Raw genomic sequence first — 14,186 nt, 5'->3', positions numbered from 1 at the left:
GTTACCATTGAGCTTCGAGAGGATACTTCTGGTCTGGTTGCTGTGACATCAAGGGTGACTCTAGAGACGAGGGCGAAAGATAAGCATGGCACTTCTCAGAATGACAACAAGTAGAGTAAGGATCCTGGTGGCACTGCAACCTAGGACATGAACATTCAAGCTGGTCCGAGCGTCCCTAATGGTGGCGGTTCTTCAGGCAAAGAGGGCCATCCCTCTAAGGATGAAGAGCCCTACAAATATGGGTGTCGCATCGTTGAAGAGTCGCCTTCCACCTCTCATGAAGCTTAATCAAGTCTGCGTTCAATGGTTTTTGATTCTCTGTTGCTCGAAGGTGCTCAATTCCCTCCTGTTTTATAGTCATTATATGCTCTACAGTGCTCATGCTCAGACCTTTTTTCTAAAGTTAAATCGTTGGTTTCCCCTACGTGGGTGACATTCTTCTGACTGTGTCTTTGGGTCTCAGTTACGGTTACAGTTGTTTAATGGGTCAAATTTCAGTTTTGAATTGGGCAGCACTTCCCTGTTTATTTGTATGGGCCCAGTCAACCTGTTTTGGTCTTTGAATTACCTCTGGTCAGTCTTTAGTTTCGATATTGGCATATTCTGTTTCCATGAACTAGTTATGGTCATGGTCCTAGAAGCTCTTCTGGTCAGTCTTCAACAAGTCTTTTTGGTCAGTGTTCAACTATGTAATGTGAGCATGCCGCATCTCTGGGCTAGACTTCTTGAGGCCACTGCCTCTTTGTAAAAATATTTTTATATCAATATAGGAGTAGACAAATTTAGATTAAAAAAAAGAAAAAAAAAAAGAAAAAAAAAGGTTACCATTCAGACATGCATCGTGCCACAAGTGGGTCCTCTTGCATGTATGATGTGTTATTCAACATCTTGCTTCAAATTGGTCTATATCTAATTTGAATAAAACAATATAGTCTATGAAATCCGCTACTAGATTGATGTTTGTAATAACAGTTGAGTTGATCTCTAATCCCTACAAATATAGAACTCATTTTCAAATTTTGGAAACTTGCCTTTTATTTTGTTTTTCCCCGTTTTTACAATTGTATTGTTTTGTTGAGAGAGTCATTTTCCCTAAAATGAATGAAATTTTCACCTTGTTTTAAAATATGTTGCAGGGATTGGTCATTTCCCCTAAAATATAAAATTTTCACATTGTTTCAAAATATATATGTATGTTGCAGCGATTGATCATTTCCCGTCGAATTAAAAAAATTTCACCTTGTTTCAAAATCTGTTTCTAATTGTTGTGATGCATAAATTATGTATACTTTTCTCTCGTGTCGTTTACAAGTGTATAACGTAAATGTATTCTTTCCATCCTTTGTGAGCTGATAAAATGTGCACAAATGCACAATCGGTCCAACACCCGCCCTTCTAAGCTATGAAAATGGAATGTAATTTAAAATTTTATCCCTCGTATAGTTTTTGTAAAAAGGAACGATGAGGAACATATTAATATTAAGGGCAATTAACATTAGCGCCAAGCTCTTTACATCAAAAGGATGTATATGACAACGTTGGACGTAGAAGCATGTATGTGACGAGTTAGAAGATGAAAATGGAATGTAATTTAAAACGTTATTCATCATATAGATTTTGTAGAAAGTATAGAACATGTTTAACATTAAGGGAAATTACCGTTGGCGCCACAGTTTTATATCAAAATGATGTAGATGGCAATATTGGACCTAAAATCATGTATGTTACGAGTTGTTTAAGGGTTTAATTTATTACATGTCTTTCACATATTGATAAATTTTAGAAAGGCAACGGGTGTAGATTAACAATTAAGTTTTTTTGCCTTGAACGTTATGGAAATTTTGGTTATATTTTGAAAAAATTTCGCAAGGATTTTTGTAAATTTAAGTAAAAGCAGTTAAACTTCATAATTTTAGGTGCTCTAAAGTTTTTGATGGTGCTTAATCCATTTCCACCATCAAAAAACATGATTCAAACACTACCTCTACAAGATTTTTTGAATTTTTTGCCTGGATTTCGGCCACTTTTGACCGTCCAGGCAATTCCCCCCTCTGTAGACAACTCCATTAACATTAAGGGAAATTAATGTTGGCACCACAGTGTTTATATCAAAATGATATATATGGCAATACTGGACTAAAAAGCATGTGTAAGAAATTGTTAAGGGTTTAATTCATTATATCTCTTTCACATGTAAGACAACAAAATTGGAAACCAATTTAATTGTATAATTAAGAATTGAGGTTAATGAATGATTTATATAGTGTACGTATTAATACAATAAAAAAATAGTTGATTTAGTTTCAAAGTTTTCTTGGACTAATTACCATAATATACTAACTTGAAACATAACCCAAGGATTAGGTGTCTAACATATATAAATTGATTTTTTTGGAAATGTTGAAATTTATATATGCATTTAAAACATAGATAATTATATATGTGTGTGTGTGGGGGCAAAAGGTAGGTGATAGAAATGAAGGTGTATTTATATAAAAATGTATATGCATATACATTTTACTCTTTATAAAATAAAGATTTACATTTTTTTAAATAGTGAGAAAACTTATTATAACTCACTTGTCAAACCATCATATATATATGCACACTTCCCTTCCCATGAGGTGAACATGTACATTTATAGTATTGTAAGACAAACATGTACCTTTATCTTCACCATCTATTTTTATACATCAACACACATTCTCACATTTAACACTCACTTTTTCAAAAATAAAAATACAATTTAAGAATTTAAGAGGGTAAGGGATTAATTAGAATTTTTAATATTTTATTTTTATGCTAAAAAAAAGTGAGAGAAGAGTTCCTAGATCACCATAGTTTTGTTGAGTTAAAAGGTCAAGAAGGTTGGTAGTATGACAAATATTTTAAAAAATAAATTGAATGTGAGTATAAGATGGACAATCTAAGAAAATGTGATTTTCCTCTTCAACCCTCCTAGGATCATGCAAGTGACAAAATCTTTCATCCCATGTTGTTTTGGGAATGAGTCGATGCCCAATTACACTATGAAGTTCATGAAAAATAGTTCTAATCTTGACAATATTCATTTTCTTCTTAACACTAGTTAAGACAAAGATAATTTTGGTTTGGAGATTTCCTTTTTCCCTCCAGCTCTTTATTTCCCCACTAATTCGCTTTAAATTTTGAAGTAATAATATTTTTAATATGATGGGAATTTTATGATCTCCTCATTGATTCCCCAATAGTCTAGTCGATATTGGGGAATTTTAGGAAACTTCTTGGCATTCATGTTGTATAACTTCTTATATATAAGATACCTAGTCATAACTATACTTTCAATGGAAGAGAGACTAATACAAATTTTCATGTTAGAAAATATTAAAAAAAAAAGAAGATAATTTTAAAATTGTAATAATAAGCCTAATTTTTATCTTAATAATTAAAATTATTAATGTCAAATTAGTTAATTTAAAAAAATTACCTAATTAAAATATCATTAAAATAAAATATTTTCATTCTTCTCAGATTTCAAGTTTGTACGATCTTCATGTTTGTGTAAATCATCTTCGAGATTCATATCGCATTAGGTTTGTTGTTATGATCTTTCGAACCAACAACCCTAGTTCATCATCACGATGATAAATATTTATGAAAGACTAGTCTATCATTTAGATCAACAAATAAGCGTTCAAGATACAAAACCAACCGTAATCTTAAAAAATATTAATTTAATTATTTTAGTACCATATAAAACTTGCTTATGTATATAAAACTTGTTTATGTATATATAATTAGCCAAATGTGAAGTATTATGTTTATGTATATAAAACTTGTTTATGTATATATAATTAGCCAAATGTCAAGTATTATAGATTTATGGTAGACATCTAAATGTTAAATTTAATATAATATGATTTTTCCTATTACTTGAAATAATGATTTAATATAATTTGATTTTTCCTATTACTTAAAATAATGAGTAAATAATGAGTACGAAGTCAAAGGATTTTAGGTAAAATAGTTTAGTAAATAATTAGTTTTCCTATTAAATCAGCGAAATCTACGGAAACCTATTGTAACTAGCTTGTTTGTCATAGTCGATCTTTCACAATGATATATTTTCTAAAAGTTTTATTTTAATAATAATAATAATAATATATATTATATAATTTATATTTTATATAATATTATTATATATTATATAATTTAAAATAGCTTCACTCTTTCGTCATTTTAAATTCGATAATATTATTATTATATTGTTGTGTTGTAACTAGCTTGTTTGTCATAGTCGATCTTTCACAATGATATATTTTCTAAAATCCAGTCCTCTTACCGACCACCAAATTATTCCAAGGGACCTGATTTTTTATTATATTTTTTTTTATAATAATGATGAATGAACCTACCCCTATATCTTTAATTTCTTTAATTTGACAACTGAATTATGCTAAATTTCCTACTACAAAATATATATATAACATAAAATATATATAACATAATTTTTTATTATATTTTTTTTATAATAATGAATGAACCTACCCCTATATCTTTAATTTCTTTAATTTGAGAACTGAATTATGCTAAATTTCCTACTACAAAATATATATATAACATAAAAAAGTTTCATTAAAGAATAAAAAAAAGAGAACGGTCAGTATTTTAAAAAAGATACTAAAGTAATGATTTCCGTATGCAGCCAAAGCTCTTCCTCAAATGACTGCAAATCACTTCACACATAAACCCTTTTAACCTCAAGCCAAGCTCCCTTCCAGCATAACTTTTCACGAGACCATATCTTTGATATATCATTCCTGCCCTAAAAGCTTGGTCGCTCGTTAAAGAGATCTGATCAAAGAATCATGCTCTCCACTAACGCTACCCTTCAACATTTAGCTGTTTTCGTTGGTAGAATGTCGGAAAAATGTTATTATTTGTGATCTAAAAACATGGTAGCACGTTAAAAGATCTGACACAGAACAATCATATTTCTCCAGTGGCAGGATACAAAACTATACTAAATTGGATTTAAACTAAACCGACAACCCTAAGTATCATAGCCCTTTTCTTAATTCATTTCCGAGAACTGCTTTTTTATACAACACCTGGAACCTTTTACTGAAGGAATCGATAGGCGGTGGCAAACTGGCACAGAACAATCATATTTCTCCGGTGGCAGGATACAAAACTATACTAAATTGGATTTAAACTAAATTGATAACCCTAAGTATCATAGCCTTTTTCTTAATTCATTTCGGAGAACTGCTTTTTTATACAACACCTGGAAACTTTTACTGAAGGAATCGATGGGCGGTGGCAAACTGGCACATTATCCTTTTAAAATGGATGTCGCTAAAATGGTCAGACCTGGCTTGAACTTATCTAGGTTCAACTCCCAATGTTTCGATGCTTGAAACTGAACCCGCCAGAGCGACACGTATAGGAATGTCCTATCCTCGTCTGTCAAAATTTGGATGATTTGATACAACAACCCGAGATTCCATGAGGTAGTGACGACATTTCTCTGTACTGTGAATCTTTTGAAACGCTGGCTTAGAGTAACATGTAACCAGTGAATAACTTCAAAGCCTCCGCCTCCCTTCAGAGTAGCCGACTCGATCGGCGTTTAAAGATCTCTTCAACGAAACTTTTCAAAGCAGTAGATTATCATGTAACCAGTGAATAACTTCAAAGCCTCCGCCTCCCTTCAGAGTAGCAGACTCGATCGGCGTTTAAAGATCTCTTCAACGAAACTTTTCAAAGCAGTAGATTATTTTTCCTGAGATTTATTTTGCTGCGCCTTTCTCTGTCAGCCAAGAGAATAGTGCAGATGATATAAAGATCTCTTCGCCGAGATTCTTGTATACTAAATATTTTCTTCTTCACATTTATTTTGCTGCAAGAATTTCTTAAGGCAGGAGAACGGTGCATATGATTTAAAGATCTCCTCACCGAGACTTTTGAAACCAATAGTTTTATTCCTGACATTTATTTGCTGCACTTTTCTCCGTGAGCCAGCAGAAAAGCACAAATCATTTTAACATTTTTACATCGAGGCTCTTTCCGTCTTGAAATCTATTTTGCTGCGAGCTTCTCCATGAGGAAGCAGAACAACACAAATTATTTTAACATCTCTTCACCGAGACTCTTGAAACTAAATATTTCTTCTAGACATTTATTTTGCTTTGAGTTTCTCCGTGAGCCAGCAGAACAATGCAAATACTCTGAAGTTCTCTTCACCAAGACGCTTAAACTAAATATAGTATTTCTTATATTTAATTATCTGCGAATTCCGTGAACCAGCAGAAAAATGCAATTAAAATGCTGAAGCAGATGCAATTCATCAATCGAATACATTACTGCGCTACAGCCGCAAAATGCGGGATCGGCGGTCACTGAAACTAAAACAATTTGAACAAAATGCAAAAATGTGAGCATAGTACTCACGGAAACGAAAGCGTTAGGGGCGGCATTACTTGGAAAACCAAGCCTATTTTAAAGAACAACAAGGTCCTGTTTAAAGAACCAAAGGCCAAGCCAAACGGCGATTCTAAATGATTCAGAGAACTAAAAGGGAAGACAGACAAGTAATCATTTAGATTCTAAAAACATAAACAAAATTTTTGATACAGGATAGTGACAAGAAAATGAAAAGGTGGAGTATAGTCAAAGCCGCTTCCAAACTGTAAATTTCGGTTACAGAGGTCCAGAAAGGCAATATTTCGAGTACTACATTCATTGCAATTGGAAATTCTCATGTCTTCTTACGAAACCCTAACTCATTCTAGTCGAAACTTCTACGAACCCTTCGAGAATTCGAGTTCACAGTTTCAAATTGTTTTTCGTGACAATCGCCGGTACCACAGATCTAGTTCTAAATTGTTGTCCGGCATACATTTTCGTGTTAAATTGTTCAAGAATATATCGGCGAGTAACGATAAATAGCAAATTTATATGTAAAAGATCGGTGTAAAGAACGGTCTGAAACTTACGAAATTCACCCTGCGTGAAGCACCAGTTCGTATCGCCCTCCATGTTAAAGGATGCACCTCATTCCAACACCTTAATCCCAGAGCAGCAAGCAATCAATGAGAAACCCGATGCAAACACAATAATGGAAAATAAATAATTGTAACACGAGAACCGTAACAGATCCATCTAAACGTTTGGAAGACGATTATTGCAGGGACCGCAGCCAGACTCACCGCTTGTAATCCGTGATCAAATTCCCTGGAGAGCTCAGAGACCCTATGCCACTGCCAGGATGTTTCAGACAGACTTCAATGTTTGAACCGGCGAGGTTCGATCTCGGGACGAACCGTTTCTTTTGCCGCTGTGGTTTTGTTCGGGTTGCAGATGTTCCCGAACTTCCGTTTTTTTGCCTTTGAAATATTACTTTCCTTTTTTGGGTTGGGTCGATGAGGATCTTCGGTTTCCCAGAGCAAATGGAAAAGGCCCACCGTCTAAAAATGTCATGCAAGTAACATATATAGAAAATATTACTATATAAATACAATTAATTATTTTCTATTTACTTGAACGCACATCTCAACACTACAATCTATTCACGGTACAGCCTACTCGAGATTAATGAGGTTTAAAAATATTAATTTTTATCATGGCATCATGTGATAGATTAAGATGGTTTTGTCTTCATCATGGCAAATATATTTTTTTTGAGTGCACCAACAAGGCATCTATGGTTAAAATATTGTCATTGATAATGACTTAAAAATGCTTTATAAAAAAGGTCTATGTTTAAAATGTTGTAATTGATAATGACTTAAAAATGCCTTATAAAAAAATGGATTGCTTTCACTAGTTAAACGATATTAAAAATTGTTTGAAAGTTGTGAATGTCATTTAATATTTAATATAGTTTAAAAGTTGTGAGTGTCATTTAATAATTTTTTAAATATCGTAGGATTCGTTATGGATTGTGTTGAGTTTTTTATTTAAATTAAATTGTTATTTTTATTTTTATATTATTAAAAAGTTTTGTTTAATTATTATATGTTTTGGCGTTTTTGGTTTGATAATGGATTTAACATTTTAAATATTTTTTTGGGGCATTAGATTTGTGGAGAGTTCACAATTCAAATTTGTGATTCCAACAAATCTCTAAAATAAATTATCCCAGAAAATAGATGGGAAAAACTTCCAAAACATATAACAAATAAACTAATAATTATTAAAAATTATTTTTATTATATACAATTAAAAATAGCTATAATTTTTTTTGAATTTTTTGAGATTATTATTATATTATTTTGATTATTAAATCAAAATTCTATTAATCATTACAATATAATCTAAAAATATTAACATGTAATATATCTATATATATATAAATTTTATAATTATTATTAACTTGAAATTTCACTGTCTTTCGGACCTCTGATACGACGAGCTCAATTACCTATCTCTGCTTCCTGCAAAATATTTGATGGAATGGAGTTTGATTGACCGGTGCATCGAGAAAACCTACTCACATTGGGTTGGCTAGAGTGGGTTCCCTCTACGACTACCTAAAAGTATGTAGGTCATTATGTCTTCTTCAGCCGGGGAATCAGAGGCCCTCCCTCCCCCTTACCCCAAGGAAGAACCATTTCAGCTTTTGATCACAAATGAGCCCAAGTTCCAGAAAAGCACTCCCTCCCGTTTCATGAAAAACTAGATGAGATTCTGAAAGTTGAGGTGAGTGTTCCTCAGGCTAGATCAAGAGCCTTGAAATTTGTTGAATGAGGGTTCGTTGGCTAGTTCATGGGTCTCTGTCCTTCTCCACACACGATTTGTCAATGAGTGGAGAAAAACTAGAAGCCCCTCATCAAAGGGGAGATCTCCTCCTCCTTCTACAGTGTGGGTTTATATACTTTTTTCTTTTAAAACAAAAAGATTGAGATCTGATCTTCAAAAGTGAACTTTTATTTTAAGGGTGCTCAAGTCTTTTATTTAGACCGTTGGAGCCTAAACTTCAATCGTGATAGCAATGTCCCTTTTGATGTCCTTATTTGGGTAAAAGTCCCATTTCTCCCCCTTCACTATTGGAATGATACTACCTTCAAAAGTATCAAGAACACCCTAGGGAAATACAATGGCAGAATACAATGGCAGCGCTGAGCCCCGTGAAGGCCTTTTCTCATGTGCATGCATCTACATGGAGGTGGACCTAGGGAAAGGCCTCCCAGTGGACATCAACCTTAATTTGGATAACTTGTCACATATTCAAGAAGTGGACTATGATAAACTTGCTTTAAAATGCAAGCTATGCCATGAATATGGCTGTAAGAAAAAACAAGAGGAACAACTAAGCTAGGGAGAGACATGGGAGCAATGACAACAAGTGCAGAAAAGGAGAAGGTGACCCTCGTCATTAGTAGTCACAACAATCATAGAGGCAAAGAAATGAACACGAAAATGACAAAGGATCAAGACACAATACCAAAAGGGCGTTAGGCTAAAGCGCTAGTGAGGGAACCACCAATGTTGGAGCTAGTGGATCGAGAGGAAACAACTTTGAAGCCTTGAACCTAGAAGTTAAAGAAGGTGAAATACCATAATACAACCCCTCCACACACACACCTGATAAATCACAATGAATATGGCCATACCAAAACTGGCGAGCTAATTCCGCCATTGGAAGAAGACTAAGCCGCTCCAAGAAAATCAAATAACAAAGGAGGAGGAACCCCCCTCCCCATAGGGAACTAAGGTTGATTCAAACCTCCAGTTCAATAGAAAGAACCAAAAAAAAAAAGAGTTAGAGAGGCAACATAATATAGAAAGGAAAACCAACAAAGAAATAAGGTTGGATAAAACTAAGAAAGAAAAGGAAATGGGTTGCAAACATCCTAAACACCCAACTACAAACAATTAGAACAAACAAGAAAGGGAATAAATATTCCCCATCCCAAGGGGAAACCCATGCTAGTAAGAAATAATGAAGAGTCTCTCCTAGAATTGCAGGGAGCTCTAATTGGAGAAACAAATGGCAGAAGTCAAAGCTTTAATAAAACAAGAAAAGCCTCTCATGGCCTTGCTCAAGGAAACAAAATTGGAGAAACAAGATCTCCCCCAGCGGTGACACAAAATCTGGAATGGAAACGAAATATTAGCAATAAGCTCAAGGTGGAAGGATTACTAATAAAATTTTATATGTTCCTGGTTTAAGAAGAACTTGTTATTAATTTCATCTCTTGAAGGCAAAGGATATAGAATTGCTTTCGTTTATTGAAAAGTTCTAGTATCGAAAAAGGGCTCCTCCTTTGAATATTCCAAGGTCATTAGTGTGCAAATTGGAGGCCTATGTCATCTCCTCGGAGGCTCAATTCAAGCCTTGTTACACAACACCACTGAACTTTGTGAGCTATGGCATCAAAGGAATGCTCATGTTCATTATAAAGCATTTTCTAGAATGAAATATTTTGTTAGGGGTGTACGTAAAATCAAGATTGAGCATGATGGAGCTTGTGAAGGATGTGTTCTCGGGAAAAATTTCAAAGGATGATGTACTAGTAGTGATAGTAGATCCAAATGAATCTTGGATATTGTGCATTCAGAGGTTTGTGGACCTATGTCTGACAAATACTTGGGTGGTCATTTATATTGTGTCACTTTTATTGATGATTACTCTCGTAAAACATGGATTTATTTATTGCAATAAAAGGATGAAGTATTTGAGAAGTTTCAGGAATTCAAGGCACAAGTTGAAAATAATACAGGAAGAAGGATGAAGACTTTAAGGTCTGACAATGGAGGAGAATATGTATCCATGGAGTTGACTGATTTCTGCAGGGATGCTGGAATTAAGAGGGAGCTTATAGTTCCCCATTATCCTCAACAAAATGGAATCGTTAAAAGGAAGAATAAAACTATTATGGAAGATGCCAAGGCCACGCATCATGATCAAGAGTTGTAGACGTCTCTATTAGGAGAAGCTTCAAAGACAAATGTTTAAGTTAAAAATCGATTTCCACATCGAATCTAGGATTACAAGACTCTTAAATAAGGCTTCACAAGTGAGAGACGCAATGTTGAGCATTTGAGAATTTTCTATTGTGTTGTTTATGTTCATGTGCTCAAGGAGAAATGGAAAAAGTTGGAACCTTATGTGAAGAAGGGAACTTTAGTTGGCTACAATGAAAATTCAAAGGCCTTTGGGGTGTATGTGCCAAGATAACATTTTATTGAAACTTGCAAGGATGTCCTTTTTTATGAGGATGCTACTTCCTAGAAGTCCAAGGGATCACACTTGGACTCTGATGATGAGATGTAGGTGGCTCTTAAGATTGTGGAATCAAAATATAAAGAACCTGAACCTATGGAACAAGATCCTCATGAATAATTTGATGATCCACATAGGTTTGTTGACTCACCAAGAGTCATTATGCCTAGGACTAGAAAGAGACCTGCCTAGCTTGAAAGAACTTTGAAGGAAATTGAAGGACATGCAACACCCCATGGGACCTTAAGGGAAAGCAATAGGCCGAAGAAGTATTAAGGCTATGAAAAAATGATGTGTAAGATCATTAAGTCCAAGCCATCTACCTATGAAGAAGCAACTTAACATCAAGTTTGGAAAAATGCTATGATTGAAGAGTACTAGCCTATATTGAAGAATGTTGTTTGGGAAATTGTGCCAAGGCTTGAAGAGAAATTTGTTGTGTCTTCCAAATGTATCTACAAAATCAAACATGCAACTGATGGAAGTATTGAGAAATACAAGGCAAAATTTGTGGCCCGGGGATTTTCCAGAAAGAGGGAGAGGATTATGAAAACACTTTTGATCCCATAGCCAAGTATGCTTTTATTAGATATGTTACTTCTCTTGCTTCTATTGCAGGTTGGAAATTGCATCAAATGGATGACAAGACTTCTTTTCTGGATGGATTCATTGAAGAAGAAATTTATATTGAAGAAGAAAATTATATTGAGCAACCTCAAGGCTTTGAGATTCATGATATAGAGACACATGTTTGCAAATTGAAGAAAACAATGTATGGGTTGAAGCAAGCTCCTCGTGCATGGTATTCTCACATTGATAGTTATTTTGTTGGGACTTGGTTTAAAAAAGAGCGATTTTGATCCGAAATTGTACTTCAAAGTTGTTGAAAGTGAGCCCTTGATTTTCCTGTTGTATGTAGATTATATGTTTCTGACAGAGGCTGAAGTTCTCAATGTCCAGTGTAAGAGGGAGTTGATTTTTGAAATTGAGATGAAGAGTCTTGGTCTTATGAATTACTATTTGGGATTGGAAATTTGGCAAAATTTTAATGAAATATTTGTTGGACAAGGCAAGTACACCATTAAGATCCTTCATAAATTTGGCATGATGGATTATAATTCCATGGACACTCCCATGGTGACAAATTTGAATAAGACATGTGATTGTGATTCTGATCTAATTGATCCCTTTATGCATGGTAAATTGATTGGCTCGTTGAACTATCTCGTGAACACTAGACCTAATATTGTTATGTTGTGAACACATTAAGCCAATTCTTGGTTGAGCCTCGACATGTGCATTGGGTTGCAGCGAAACATATATTGATATATCTACGTGGCACCATTGACTATGGTCTGAGATATGTTTGTAATGGAAAATTGGAGTTGCATGTTTTTTTTAGATGTTGATTAGGTTGGAAGCCCTATGATAGAAAAAGCACCTCTGGGTTCTGTTTTAACTTGGGCTCTGTTAAGATTTCATGGTCTAGTAAGAAGCAAACTTATGTTTCTCTTAGTATGATCGAGACTGAGTATGTTGCTACTTGTTCATCTTGTTGTGAATTTGTGTGGCTTCGAAAGTTATTTGTTGGTTTATTTGATCAGGTGTTGGAATTGGCCATTGTATATTGTGATAATCAAAGTTATGTAAAGCTTTCCGAGAACTCGAGTTTTCATGATAGGTTGAAGCACATTGAGATCAAGTATCATTACATCTAGAATATTATCAAGAGAGGAGTTGCGAGGCTCGAGTATGTGCCTATTGATCAACGGGTTGTTGATGTTTTGAGAAAACCATTGTCCCGGATGAAGCTTGCTTATGTCAGAGAACAACTTGGAGTTGTTGAGAATCCCTATCTAGGTGAGAGGGAACATTGATTGGATAAGATCATATGATTGACAATCTTCCTTGGGCTTAGTTGAGAGACCAAGATTTATGGCCGAGAAGATTTTCCTGGTTACTCCCTTAGGTCATTAAAGTTGGTTGAGAAACCAATATGGTTGGCGAGTTTGGTTTTGAGGCTTGGAGCGATCCCTTAAGTCATTGTGTTTGACTAAGAGACGAGTGGGTTTGGTCGAGGACATTGATTTTGAGTTCCCTCCCTTAGGTCATTGTATTTGATTGAGAGACTATATAGTCGGGGATTGAGATAGGGATTCCTCCCTTGGGTCATGGACAATGACACCTTGTTTATGGTTGAGGAGATGGACCCTGTGTACTCTCTTGGGTCATTGTGCTTGATTTCGAAACCATTGCATATGGTTAGATAGTTTGGCCTCATTGATTGATCCATTGGTTAGTTGCGCACTGACCTTGATGTCATTGGGTTTTGGCTTATGGGATGAGTTTGATGCTATGTATCTTTCCTTATGACGAGACTTGTACATTTGATCTCTCCCTTGGGTTGTTACTAAGAGACCAATGGATTGGTCGGGGAGATTGATCTCAAGAGATAGAGAATGAAAAGTACCTCTCTAGCTAAGAGGGAGTGTTGAAATTGGTAGTTGCGGTCGATATTTTCAATGGTGAAAACAAAAAGAAAATTTGCATTTTTCATGTTGACCAAGTCAACTTCATTTGGTCAAGTCGGTCCCACTCATTTAATGGGTTTGAGCCCAAGACCAAATCCTTCCTCCTAACTCACACAAATAAAAGTTTGATTGGCCTCATTTGGCATCTCATACAACACATCAATTCGATCTGAAACCAGAAGATTCATCCACACGTGCGAAGGAGAAAATAAGATTTAATGTGCATTGACCAACCATTTGACTTATCTTTGACCAGCGTTGACTTGGGATTATTTGCTTCCGTTTAACCGATATTTTGACCAAACTTGGAGGTTGAATATTCCTTGGTTCGTTGACTATTCGTTGATTGGTTTTTTTACCAAAGCTCGACTATGTTTCTATGTTGTTCACTGTAAGTTTGATTACAAGTTAAATTGAGGGCTTTTACTGAAATTCTAATGTGATTA

The 14,186-nt window shown here is 34.7% G+C and overlaps 1 protein-coding gene across 3 annotated transcripts in view; it reads right to left on the bottom strand.

Moving 5' to 3' along the window:
• The window catches only part of LOC149176119 (uncharacterized), a 331,808-nt gene that overhangs the window by 263,288 nt on the left and 54,334 nt on the right, over positions 1-14,186 (bottom strand). For 2 of the 3 annotated variants that reach the window (XM_089419884.1, XM_089419886.1), the window contains exons 3-4: positions 7,191-7,448; positions 6,978-7,047 (exon numbers count right to left, since the gene is read on the bottom strand). The exons of the other annotated variant lie outside the window; for it this stretch is intronic. The gene's annotated coding sequence lies outside the window, so the exon portion shown is untranslated. The remainder of the gene's footprint in view (positions 1-6,977; positions 7,048-7,190; positions 7,449-14,186) is intronic. 3 annotated transcript variants of the gene reach the window in all.

This window comes from Pinus tabuliformis, chromosome 4_1 (assembly GCF_031772625.1).
Source record: "Pinus tabuliformis cultivar Carrire ecotype Pingquan chromosome 4_1, CPIR1, whole genome shotgun sequence".
Taxonomy (NCBI): Eukaryota; Viridiplantae; Streptophyta; class Pinopsida; order Pinales; family Pinaceae; genus Pinus; species Pinus tabuliformis.
The sequence above is the reverse complement of the archived record's forward strand: the minus strand, read 5'-3'. Positions and strand labels throughout refer to the sequence as shown.